Below are 12,004 nucleotides of genomic sequence, written 5' to 3'. Positions count from 1 at the left end.
TCCTGACTCGACCCCTGGTTATTTTTGAGTGCTGTCAGCTTGTGATGCTGTATTGAAGGGTCATTTGCCAATTCCATTATAAGCCTCATTTACAACTCAGCTGGTTTAAATCAGATCAGACTGTGAGTTGGCACGTGCAAAGAGTCAGCTGGGACACAGGACTTGCCTGCTGAGGGACCTGATCCCACAGACCCCCTTCTTGCTTGCAGAAGCATTGGTTAAAATAATTAATCCCACTGACTTTCAGAATTATTTTTTTTCCATGTGTTTGAGAGAAACATCTAAGCAGTGGATATTTTTCTTTTCCTTCTTCCAGGGAGAGTTCAAATGTTTTTTTTTTTCTGTTGGTTCTCCACCAGCTTTGGCTATATTTACCAAGCTGGGCATGGGTGGGCCCCGCCGGATCGCACGGATTGCTCAGGCGGGTGAGGCTTTGCAGGAGCTGAGGGCTGAGCTGAGGACTCAGCTGCTGTTTAGCTTGCAACCAGCTTGGCAGAGAAACCAGGGACTTGGCACTCAGAAGGAGCTGAGATACAAATGAAATCTGAATCTGACCCCACATCTTCAGTTAAATTGCTCTGTAACCTTGAGAGCTGGATTAAATCATCCCTGGAAGACAGGGAGTTACCTCTGGATATTTGGTGCTTGGGCCATGCTCTAAGGTTATGCCCATATATTACCTGTGGTCTTCAGAGAGCTCATTAGATGGCTGGTTTACATATAAAAAGTCTGGATGAAAGACTCATCCCCTTTCCCTGACCATCCTGTGCTGAAACCTGGCAGTATTTCCACTAGAAATGCCCAGCTCAAGAGTTAGGGATGTGATACATCTCACTGGGGCTTCAGCATGGTCAGGAAAATATTGGCTTGCAGAAAAAATGGTCATGGGACCACAGAGTCATCAGATGGCTTGGGGAGAAGTGACTTTTGAAGGTCATCTCATTCCAGCCCCCTGCCCTGGTCCGGGACAGCTTCCACTAAACTGGGTTGCTCCAAGTCCTGTCCAACATGGACTTGAATGTTTCCAGGGATGGGGCAGCCACAGCTTCTCTGGGCAACCTCTGTGCATGTTTGCCACCTTCATCATAAGAGTTTCTTCCTCCTAGCCAGTCTGAATCTCCAGTCTTTCCATTTAAAGCCATCACCTCTTGTTTCCATGGGTGCAGCATCTCGTGAAGCTCCTCTTTGGGGCAGCAAAGGATGGAGAGATGCAACATTCACCCACTCTGCCCAGCTCCCCTCTCTGATGGGGCAGGGCCTGCAGGTGACTCAGGGGAGACACTCACAGGTAACATCTGTGTCTGCTTGGTCTCTTCTCTGAGCCAGGGTCCTGAATTTTCATCCTGTGTTGGGTTTGACTGTGACACCACCGTACAAGCCCAGGACTATCATTCTGCCCATGGTTCAGATGATGGGGTGGTGGTGCTGGAGGGGCTGTGTCTTTGCAAGCTGGATTGCCATGGCAGGATGAGATGCTCTGCAGAGGCACCTTCCATGAACACACCTCTCCAAAATCCACCTCATGTCTATGTGGGAACTCTTCCACCCCAGCCATAGCACAGTAGCTTGCGTGTTCAGAGCTCCAGGATTGAAGTGGCAATTACAAACCAATGAGGCTGCAAGGGCTCTCATGAGAGCTGAGCAGGAATAGAATATTTTGAGTTATGCCAGAGTTAAATAGACCAATCTGAGGTACCTTTCTCCTAAATACCTGTGGGATTTATGAGCCTAATGAACGGCAACACGGTGTCAGCCACGCAGAGCGCAGTGGGAGCTGAAGAGAGAAGCCAAGCTCATGTTACAGGGCTTGGCCCAAAGCAAGCAGGGCTTTAGAGAGGTGCTGAGCTGCTGAGGATGTCCTCCTGAGAGAGAGGACAAAGCTCCTGCCTCTGCCTTGCTGTGATCTGGAGATACCTCAGGCCTGGCAGCATCTTGGCCAGCGCATGGGAATGATTGGCTGCTCCTCCTGGAGGGTTGATACCGGGGGACTAAATGCAGATCAGCAGGAAACCCCCCAAAAAGGGATGTGTGCCACTGGGGATGCCCAGTGATGCTGCCAGGAGCCTGGGCATGGTCTGGAGGAGCAGTCCTGCCCAGGCAGGGGATGGGGTGCAGTGCTGCCAATGCCACTGCCGAGCTGAGCTTCCCACCCCTCTGCTGCTGGAGCCTGCCTGTACCTGCTCCCAAGCCGATATTAAGCCTGCTCAAACACTGCACCGCCTTCTCCTCGCATTGTTTTCTGTACCCCACACCCAGCACCAAAATAGCGATAACCCCCCCTTCCCCACCCTCCCGCGGTGACTCAGGCTGGCGAGCAGGCACACATCTGCTTCTGATTTAATGTGCGAGCGCTCTGACCCTTTTATTTTTGTTCCCAAAGTCCTCCCATCGTCGGTGGCTTTCTCTCTGGGGGCGAGGTTGGGGGGGGGGGGAGAAGAGGAGGGGAAGCTGGATCCCCATCCTTCGTGCTCCGCTTTTTCGGAGCCCTCAAAAAATGTATTTATTTTGGAGCTGTGTTTTCATGAGCAGGCTGGTGACAGCCTCACCCGGATCCGAGTCCAAGTCCCTCGCAATCCTGTCCACTCCGGAGGGACGCCAGCCAAACCAGTTTTCCATGGTTAAGTTGGGCACATTTTTCCGCCGTGGTTGGTTGGTTAGTTGGTTTTTCTTTTTTTTTCTCTTTCTTTTTTTTTTGTTTGGTTTTTTTTTAATTTTTTTTTTTTTTTTTTTTTTTGTCAGGAAGCAAACCCACCCAGTGTGTGCAGGCCGTTCAATAGGAGCCCTTTTTTTTTTTTTTACAATTTCTTTTCCTTTTTCTGGCTCTGAAGAAGAACAGGATGAGAGAGAGTGAAGGGGCTGGTGTGTTTTCCCAGGAGAGTTCAGAATGGGAGGAAATGGCTTTTTTTGGCTATTTTTAAGGCCATGCTGGAAGGAGGTACCTACCACTGATGTGCTCATTGGATTGCAATGTTGTGTGTTAACAGGGATGTATCCTATATGTCTCCTATGTCACTCCCTGTAACAGGGTCTGGGCACAATGGGAAGGTGTTGGAGGAGAGTGGGTGCACCCACATGGGCAGAAATGCCACCAGCAATGTCACATACCTCATGGACCTTCATCTGTCTCATACCAGAGCTGCTGGGGAGACCAGCAACCAGATGTTCAGCCAGACCCTGCATGGGCATATCTCTGGTGGGGATTTTCCTCTTGCTTTCTCTTTTTCTCCTCATTTTGGTGGTGTGGGAGGGGGAGCGTGTCACTTGAGGTGTGAATGAGTTTCCATGAGAGTGGGGTGGTTGCAGAGGATGTCTGGAAGCCCTCCTGTTTCACTTAACATATTCCCCCCTCCCACACGTGTTTTGAGTGTGTGCATATAGATTTGGGTGGGGGGGAGACACCCACCCAGCATCATTGCCTGTATCAGCAGCATTGTATTAAACACGGCCAGGAGACCATCAAGGCTACACAGAGCTATGTAGACAGTGCTTCAATAAAATGGGTTTCAAGAAAAAAAAGCATCTTGAGCATCTTCAGCCATGCAGCACCTTCTGAAGCCTTAGCAGAGAGGAGCAGTAGGAAGCTGATGCCCAGAGCACCATCCCTTCAAGCTCCAGACCTTCAAGGAAATGCTTGGATGGGGGGACAAGGCTGCAAGAAAAGACTGTTGTCACTGTGTGACCACTCTGTAAAGTCTTCTCTCTGGTACCTGCCTAGATGCTGTGGTTAATTAATTTGCCCCTGCTCTGTGTGTGGATGAAGCCCTCAAAACACCATCTGGAGCCAGGTGGTGCCTTTGATGTAGCTCCACTAATTGTTTATGTTTATTTGACCATTTATCACCAGGATGCCCCTTTGCCAAGGCCTGCTCAGCACATCAGATGGCATTTGTCATGCAGCATGCAGACTTCATCAAGCTGCCACCCAGAAAAGACCTGGAGCTCCTGATTTTGGAGCTTTATATAAATTCTGAAACTGGGCAGTGTGACGGGCAATTTAAGGAAGCTGGGAAAAGGAAACCAAAGTGAAAACATGGCCCTTCAATTACAGCAGACACTGAATTCTATTCTTGCCATGACAGGGCTCGTGTTGGTGTTTATCTGGGGCTGAGAACTGGTTCCAGGGAAATGGGAGGGGCATGGGACTTGGTGATGTGATCACAGAATGGGTTTGGGTTGGAAGGAACTTAAAGAGCAGGTACCTCCAGCATCCTGCCATGAGCTCAACCTCTTCATCACCCTGTGCCACCCAAGAGCTCAACTTCAGCCACAGGTTCCTCCCCAGAGAGGAACTGAGGACAGGAAATCGAGTTTTATATGGACTGGGGTCAGGTCCTGGTGGTCGTGGAGCAGCAGCAAATTCCCATTACAACCAGCAGCACCCAACTGTTCAGCAGGCTGAGGGGTGATTTCATTCGTAATTTGCAATTTTGCCAGATCATATCTGTATGCAAACAAAGTTGATGAAGTACAGAGTATTTCATGTAGGCTCTGGGTAGCTGGAGTAAGCCTGCAGGGGTGGATTTGTTCAAGGGTATACATTTGCTGAGGTGTGTAAGGAGGGTTTAGAAATTCCCTGGGATGGATTCACACAGGGCACAGGAGCTGCTTTGGCCTCCACATCCTGGTGAGCAAATGAGTGGCACCCTCCTAAGCAAATAATCCCTGTGGAGCTTCCCAAGTGATGCTGTACCAGAGATTCCAGCAGATCTCCAGTACTGATGTGCCCCAGATCTGCTTGGCTGGATAAACTCCTGCATGGATTTTGGAAATTGGGAAGAGAAAGGGTTACTCTTGGGATCACTGGAAACTCTGGAGATTTTTCTAAAGCACCTTTTGTTTTGGACTCCCTGATGGGACTTCAATGAATATGGCTTTTTTTGTGGCCTGCTTATAGGAAACTAGTAGTTCCAGCTGGAAAAAGGTCAGTTTTATATAGTATGTGCAAATATAAATAGTTCACATGGGCTCAACTTGCCAGCCAGATGTTGGTACGGATGAATCCTTGTATGCCCAAGGATTTTGTTCAGAGATTAGTATGAATTCTGACAAGTCCAGTAAGTAATGAAGAAATAGCAGGGTGAAGGTCACCCCTGGGATTTCACTCCCTGAAGCCTGACCACTTTAATTATGTGATCAAACCATGCTCGACTGCTGGGGCTCTTCCATCTCACACATCCTGTGGAGGGCTGGGCTCCTTGGCCACCCCTCTCCTCCTGGCAGCACAGCGAGGTCTCCATCTGTGTCAGGGACTCTGCTTGGCCTTTCCCCTGATGTCCCACAGAGCATCTCTCCAAACTGTGCTGAGCTGTTCCATTTGCCAGGAGACCTTTGGGGTGCTGCCACCTCTGCGCCCACCCCCGGGGCTGCCTCCCATCCGTGCTGCCAGCAGGGAGAATGCCACCTTCTGTGCATCCTTCCTGGCCAAAGCATCGCTTTGGAAGCATCTTCCCTCTTCTGCTCTGTCCAGATCCAAGCACAATCCATGGGTTTTTGGCATGATCTTAATTTCTGTGTGGATGAACTCAATTGAAAGCCGACCACCCCAGACTTTCCCAGCTCAACCCCGTGTCCCCCAGACTGGTCACAGTTCCTGGAGAAGTAAAACCCTGCTGGTGTTGCTGGGAGGTGGTTCCCTCACACAGAACCGCCTTTGGGTCTGAAGAGGGATACAGTCCCTCAGAACCATGGTGATTTTCCTTGCATAGAACCACCTTTGGGCCTGTAGAGGGGTGGTGTCACTCAGAACTGGGGTGATTTCCCTCACACAGAACCAATTTGGGTCTGCAGAGGGATGGTGTCCCTCAGAATTGGGGTGGTTTCCCTCACACAGAACTATCTTTGAGTCTGCAGAGGGTGGTGTCCCTCAGAATCATGGTGATTTCCCTCACACAGAACAACAGCGATTTCCCTTGCACAGAACCAATTTGGATCTGCAGAGGGGTGGTGTCCCTCAGAACTGTGATGATGTCTCTCACACAGCCATCTTTGGGTCTGCAGATGGGCGGTGTCCCTCGGAACAATCTTTGGACCTGCAGAGGGCTGGTATCCTTCAGAACTGTGGTGATTTCCCTCACACAGAACCAGTTTGGGTCTGCAGAGGGATGGTGTCCATCAGAACCATGGTAATTTCCCTCACACAGAACCAGTTTGGGTCTGCAGAGGGACGGTGTCCCTCAGAATTGGGGTGATTTCCCTCATACAGAACCATCTTTGGGTCTGCAGAGGGCTGGTATCCCTCAGAACCGTGGTGATTTCTCACACACAGAACCAATTTGGGTCTGCAGAGGGGTGGTGTCCATCAGAATCATGGTGATTTCCCTCACACAGAACCACAGTGATTTCCCTTGCACAGAACCACCTTTGGGTCTGCAGAGGGGTGGTGTCCCTCAGAACCAATTTGGGCCTGCAGAGGAGTCATGTCCCTCAGAACCATGGTGATTTCTCTTGCACAGAACCAGTTTGGGTCTCCAGAGGGATGGTGTCCCACAGAACCAATTTGGGCCTGCAGAGGAGTCGTGTCCCTCAGAACCATGGTGATTTCCCTTGCACAGAACCAATTTGGGCCCGCAGAGGGTGGTGTCCCTCAGAACCATGGTGATTTCTCACACACAGAACCAATTTGGGTCTGCAGAGGCATGGTGTCCCTCAGAATTCCGGTGATTTTCTTACGAGGGAGGCAGTGGTCAATGTCGCCACATTTTCCTCATCATTCCAGGCATCCCAGGGAAGTGATTGAAAGGCAGGCAGCTCCATGCCCCACCTTCCTGCTGGAGGGCAGAAATGCGTGCTGCTGGGGTGGGTGGTTTAATAACATGTTCCTCTGGAGACAGGATGTTCAGAGGGGAGGTGTGCCCCCATAGAAAGGAATAAATATAAAGGCAATAGTTACCTCTTTTAGGTGTTGCACCTTCCTTCATTTTCAAATAAAAAGGTAATCCCACCTCTCTGCTTGCCTTCAAATTGGCATTTGGGGATCCCAAGTCTTTCTTGGTGCTCCCAATTGGAGTGAAGGGCTTGGCCAAGGCAGTGGTGTTGTCCCTGTGGGGCTGGCTGTGGATGGGGTGTCAGTGTGGGTGGCTTTGCTCGAGGACATTTGCACAAGCGACTTGCTCAAGGTTGTGGATGCAGGAACAGAGCCTCAGCATCCCTATTGCACCAAAATAGAATCAGAGTTTGGTTTGGGTTTGAAGTGACTGCTGTGTCCAAGCCCCCTGCCATGGGCAGGGACACCTTCCACTATCTCAGGTTGCTCCAAGCCCTGTTCAACCTTGTCCTGGGCACTTCCAGGGATCCAGGGGCAGCCACAGCCTCTCTGGGCACCATGTGCCAGTGTTTTTCCACCAAGTAACAGCAGCAGGAGTGATCAATCACTGGCCAGCATACCCCAGTGAAAGAAGCTGTAATATTTTGACAGATTATGGTGATCTCACACGCACATTTTAATTGCCTCATTATGAAGAGACACAAATAAAACTGGGGGGGAAAGAAAAAAATAACCCACATATATATTTATGGGCTGATGGATGTAGCAGGCAGGTTGGCACATCCATGGGTGGATGCAGAGGGAGAGCAGCCAGCCCACCCTGGCTGCTGCCTCCGCTCCTGCAGCCTGGAGCAGGGATTGGGAAAGAGGTGCAGGTAGCAGAGCAGCAGAGCCAAAGCATCTGAGCCTCAGGGTGCTGAGCACCCCGGGCTGGGGAGGTGGTGATAGAAAATAAATCAGGGTGAGGAAAGGTGTTGAGATCTCCTCCTGATTCTCCCATCCTTGGAAGTGTCCCAGGCCAGGCTGGATGGGGCTTGGAGCAGCCTGGGACAGTGGGAGGTGTCCCTGCCCATGGCAGGGGGTGGAAGGAGATGGGGTTCAAGTCCCTTTCCAGCCCAAACCATTCTGAGATTCAATCTGTGGTTCTCTGACTCCCTCTCCTGACAGGGTCAGCAGCCTGGGGTGGCCTGGCGTGCTCAGCACCCCAAAGCCTGGTCCTGACACCTCTGGGATGCTCTGCTGGGTGGTCTCATGCTTCAGGGGTAGAGCTGGAATTCCTGCAGGAGTTTTGTGTCAGCTCAGGAAGGGGGGGCCAGCAGCTGGCTGGGATGGGGGAGCAGTGGTCAGGGATGCTCAACCCCAAGCCTTGCCCCTGGCCTTGCACCCTGAATCCCTCTACACACACAGGCTGGGTGAAGGGAGGAACTGGAGACACCTTGTTTTGCCTGGAAAAATGACATTTTGACACCAGGAGCAGGCAGAGATCAGCCAGAGCCTGAGGCTCCTTCCTCCACTGTGCTGAATGCAGAATGAGCCTGGCATGGGGGGGCAGCTGCTTTGCATCCCCTGCTTGCCCTGGGGCACCCCTATATCTTGGGGGGGCAGTCCCACAGAGAGTCACTGGAGGCACAGAAAAAAGAAGCACAGTCAGGAGCCAGCACTTACCTGAGGGAAAATCACAGCAAAGAGAAGGCCAAGCAATGCACATTTTAAAGAAAAATCTCAATGCAAATAACGAAAATACAAAATAAAAACACAAAAAATATGAACGTATACAATATTAATGCAAAATTATAAATATCTAAAATACGCAAATAATAAAATATTAATGTACCAGAATATTAATATATTAAAATATTAGAGTATTAAAATATTGAAACACTGCATGTTACAGCAATTACATTGTGTGCCAGCAAGCAATTAAAAGCCAAAATTGCATCTCCCAGCCAAGACTCAGGGTGCGAAGCGCTGTCCCCGTGCATGGGAAGGGGACATCCCCCATCCCTGAACCAGCAGCCACACCTCGCACAAGCCTGGGCTCCCCCTGGCAGCCTTCATCTCCTCCAAGGGCTCAGCTTTCCAGGGCGTTGTCACCGGGCTGAGGAAGGAGATGGGCAAGGGCAGTGCTGGTGAGGAGCCCTCACAGGTCACAGGCCTCCTGCTCCTGCCATTGAGCAGCGCTGAGAGCCAGGGGCAGGATGCTGTCCCTGCCCAGGGCTGGCACATCTCCTAGGGCTGCTCCAGGCTGTGTCAGTGCTCCACTTCCACCCCTACAAACAAGCAGAGGCAACACGAGTTTGCTTTATCTGGTTTCTGTGCATGTGTCGTTATAACCTATTGAGTGTACTTCTGGTTTTTACTTAGCGCGGTGCTAAAATCAGCATTTTGCCTCTCTCTGGTATTTCAGTTTTACATTGCTGGTTTGGAGATGCTGAGATCCTTCAGTGTTATAGTGAAGGAGGTTGGAGGAAAAAAGATTACTAAAGAAAAAAAAAGGAGGTTTTGAGCAGCAGAGTGCCTGGATGAGCTCTGGGTCACCCAGGGAGTGCACATTGCAGGTGGTTTATGATAATTGCTGTAGTCCATGGCTTGTATCTGGCATTTTTCACCCAAAAAGAGGACAAATCTTAGCCCCCAACAACCCCTCTTTTTTTGCCTGTTGCAGCTTCAGGTGTCTAAATCTGTTGGCAGAATGTTTGAGGGAAGCAGTCCAGTATCCCACCATCATTTTTTTATAAGTGGGGCTTTTCCTGGCAAGAAAGTAATGAATGAGTTTTAAGCATGACCATAAACGCAATGTTTCACAACATCATCTGCAGAATACATTTATCTTAGGTGCCCTCCACCCTTTCCACCATCTCCCTCCAGTTTATTTTAACAATGCTGTAATTTTCTATTATAAAATGGGATTTTGCTGTTTAACTCCATGTCGCCTGCTCAGCATTTGCGCGTGTGTGTGTGTGTGTGTGCATGCTCTGGTGACATTTGTCACCATCAGAGGCTATTTTTAAGCCTGTTATTATTGAGGACCCCACCCTTGGCTTGGGGATAGGAAGGGGGGAGTGCAGGAGGAGGGAGAGGAGGGAGGGGAAGGAAAGAAAACGTCAGGCTCAGCACACTTCCAGCCTCTGGCCATCAACCTCCCCGGGGGCATGGGAACCATAAGGTCATTTCTCAAGCTCGCTGAGCTCCAGAGCTGTCAAACCACTCTGAGAGTTTAAAAAATGCAAATGCATGCAAATGAATGGGCTGTTTCTCTCCCTCTCCCCCCCCCTCACCCCCGGTTTAAATGACATGAATCACCTTCAATTTTGCCAGCATCCTGTAAAGTTATCGGCTTGCCTAAACGCTGCAGTTAACAGAGCCACATCTCAGGAGGACCAGGGAGGGATAAGAAAGGAAAAATAGCTAATTTCCACCAAAACCCCGTAATTTTTAAAATATATTTTATACATATAAATTATATGTAACTATGCATTTGTACACCCCAATCTCCCAATTCTAATTTTTCTTGCTGTCGAGCAAATAAGCCACTAATTAGGGAGAATGAAGCCTAGTGTCCAGAAAAAACCCTCTATAAAAACATTTCTCAGGGTAGCCTGATATTCTGCTGTTCTGATTTTTGGCACTTAGGGTGATCTGGCAGTGAAAGATGAAAATAGGAAGACACGTTCCTTCATGCAAGAAGCTCCTTTAACACTCAGGCTCCTTCCAAACAAAAATAAATGAGTAGATGATAAAAACAGCAATAGAAATTTAATTGCTCACGCTTATTATTCGGGATACAAAGCCCTAGAAAGGAAGCTGTCTTTTCCTCCCTGGCTCAGGGGTTATTTATTATCTTACACTCCACTTGGAGAAGGTATTAGATTTACTGTCATTTATCGGCGATTTTCAAGGAGGATTTGATACAGAGCTGGTCGGGATCGCAGAGGAGCGTTGCTGGTTAACATGGTTAAGCACAGCACCCTGTAATGAATCAATTTGTTTCAGACAACAGACGTAATTAGCGTGGAGGTAATGGGCACACCATGGGATGAGGGGCTGGAGCATCCTCCCTCCGCTGAAAATGACCAGAGCTGGGTGTGATTCCTGGTTCCTCTGCCCAGCTCCAGGCTTGGGGAGCTGGCGGGAGAGGGCTCCCATGGCTGGGGCTGCCCTCCAGCCCCTGTGAGGCTTCCCTGAGCATGGACAGCTGGACACTGTCCCCATCCCTGTGAGGCTTCACTGAGCATGGACAGCTGGACACTGTCCCCATCCCTGTGAGCATTCACCAAGCATGGACAGCTGGACACTGTCCCCATCCCTGTGAGGCTTCCCTGAGCATGGACAGCTGGACACTGTCCCCCATCCCTGTGAGCATTCACTGAGCATGGTCACTGTCCCCCATCCCTGTGGCTCCGCCCAGGCCTGTGGTCCATCACCTCCCTGCAGGTTGCATCATCCTCTGAGACCTTCACTCTCTGGCTCCCACACACCCGTTTTTGGCAGTGCTGGATAAGTGTGGGGAAGATACCTGCAAGGTCTCCCTGGGGAGGGAGGAAAAGGGAGACGGCGTTCCTTTTCCCACGGGAATGTTTGCTGCTGAATCTGATCCCCTCTACAGGCCTCCCAGGCTTCCCAAGGGTTTCTGGCCAAGGTGAAGTGCAGGTTTTCATGCAGAGCCTCCATTCAGACCAGGCTCTTTCCATCCCCAAGGCAGCTGGGAGGGCAGGAGCCATCTGAAGTAAACCGAGTCCCTACTGCTGGTGGCTTGGAAGGAGGTTTGGAGGTTTGGAATCAGCAGAGCCATAAACTGAGCAGGGAAGGATAGCGAGGACATGGCAGTGGATCCCAGGAGAGCTGCAGAGGTGGTGTGGTGTGGAACTGGGGAACCTGCCTGGTGATGTCAGCCTCGCAAAAGGGATGGAGGGGGGCTGCAGTTCTGCTTTCACGTGCCCTGAGTTCTCCTGGAGATTAACTGCTCTGTCCCTTGGCTGTGAACCAAGTGTCTACCTGCAGCAGGGCCAGGGCTGGTAGAGGTGACACTGCATGAACACATGCTCTGTGTCCTGGGGGTTTCCAAGAGTTAGTGTATTCAAAGTTATTCTGTCTGTTTGATGTATTCTGTCTGTGAGGGGATTAATGTATTCGTCGCCTGCTGGAGGAAATCGCTTTCCTTTCCTGGGATTTCTTATGTGGAAGGGCTGCTGAAGCCATGTGAAAGAGGAAACATCTTACAGATTAAAAAATGGCAAAAAA

The 12,004-nt window shown here is 50.2% G+C and overlaps 1 protein-coding gene across 1 annotated transcript in view; it reads left to right on the top strand.

Annotated features, from left to right (window-relative positions):
* The window catches only part of ZBTB7C (zinc finger and BTB domain containing 7C), a 39,270-nt gene that overhangs the window by 16,215 nt on the left and 11,051 nt on the right, over positions 1-12,004 (top strand). The window lies entirely within an intron of this gene.

This window comes from Ammospiza nelsoni, chromosome Z (assembly GCF_027579445.1).
Source record: "Ammospiza nelsoni isolate bAmmNel1 chromosome Z, bAmmNel1.pri, whole genome shotgun sequence".
Lineage (NCBI taxonomy): Eukaryota > Metazoa > Chordata > Aves > Passeriformes > Passerellidae > Ammospiza > Ammospiza nelsoni.
The sequence above is the reverse complement of the archived record's forward strand: the minus strand, read 5'-3'. Positions and strand labels throughout refer to the sequence as shown.